At 41.3% G+C, this 912-nt stretch overlaps 1 non-coding gene across 1 annotated transcript; it reads right to left on the bottom strand.

The window, feature by feature from the left end:
• Positions 1 to 296: 296 nt before the first annotated feature.
• Positions 297 to 404, bottom strand: LOC112760907 (small nucleolar RNA R71). Its single transcript, XR_003181322.1, has one exon. It is a non-coding gene; the product is annotated as a small nucleolar RNA R71 (small nucleolar RNA).
• Between the last annotated feature and the right edge of the window lie 508 nt (positions 405 to 912).

Below are 912 nucleotides of genomic sequence, written 5' to 3'. Positions count from 1 at the left end.
GAGCAAACAACTTTGAGCTGAAACCTCAGTTAGTTTCTCTGATGCAGCAGAACTGCAAGTTTCATGGACTTCCATCTGAAGATCCTTTTCAGTTCTTAACTGAATTCTTGCAGATATGTGATACTGTTAAGACTAATGGAGTCGATCCTGAAGTCTACAGGCTCATGCTTTTCCCTTTTGCTGTAAGAGACAGAGCTAGATTATGGTTGGATTCTCAACCCAAAGACAGCCTGAACTCTTGGGATAAGCTGGTCACGGCTTTCTTAGCCAAGTACTTTCCTCCTCAAAAGCTGAGCAAGCTTAGAGCTGATGTTCAAACCTTCAGACAGAAAGAAGGTGAATCCCTCTATGAAGCTTGGGAAAGATACAAACAGTTGACCAAAAAGTGTCCTTCTGACATGCTTTCAGAATGGACCATCCTGGATATATTCTATGATGGTCTATCTGAGCTATCAAAGATGTCACTGGACACTTCTGCAAGTGGATCCATTCACCTAAAGAAAATGCCTGCAGAAGCTCAAGAACTCATTGACATGGTTGCTAATAACCAGTTCATGTACACTTCTGAAAGGAATCCTGTGAGTAATGGGACGCCTATGAAGAAGGGAGTTCTTGAAGTTGATACTCTGAATGCCATATTGGCTCAGAATAAAATATTGACTCAGCAAGTCAATATGATCTCTCAGAGTCTGAATGGAATGCAAGCTGCATCCAACAGTACTCAAGAGGCATCTTCTGAAGAAGAAGCCTATGATCCTGAGAACCCTGCAATAGCAGAGGTAAATTACTTAGGTGAACCTTATGGAAACACCTATAACTCAACATGGAGAAATCATCCAAATTTCTCATGGAAGGATCAAAAGCCCCAACAAGGCTTTAATAATGGTGGAAGAAACAGGTTTAGCAATAGCA

The sequence above is a fragment of the Arachis hypogaea genome, chromosome 16, assembly GCF_003086295.3.
Source record: "Arachis hypogaea cultivar Tifrunner chromosome 16, arahy.Tifrunner.gnm2.J5K5, whole genome shotgun sequence".
Lineage (NCBI taxonomy): Eukaryota > Viridiplantae > Streptophyta > Magnoliopsida > Fabales > Fabaceae > Arachis > Arachis hypogaea.
Note: the sequence above shows the minus strand (reverse complement) of the source record. Positions and strands in the feature narration are given on the sequence as shown.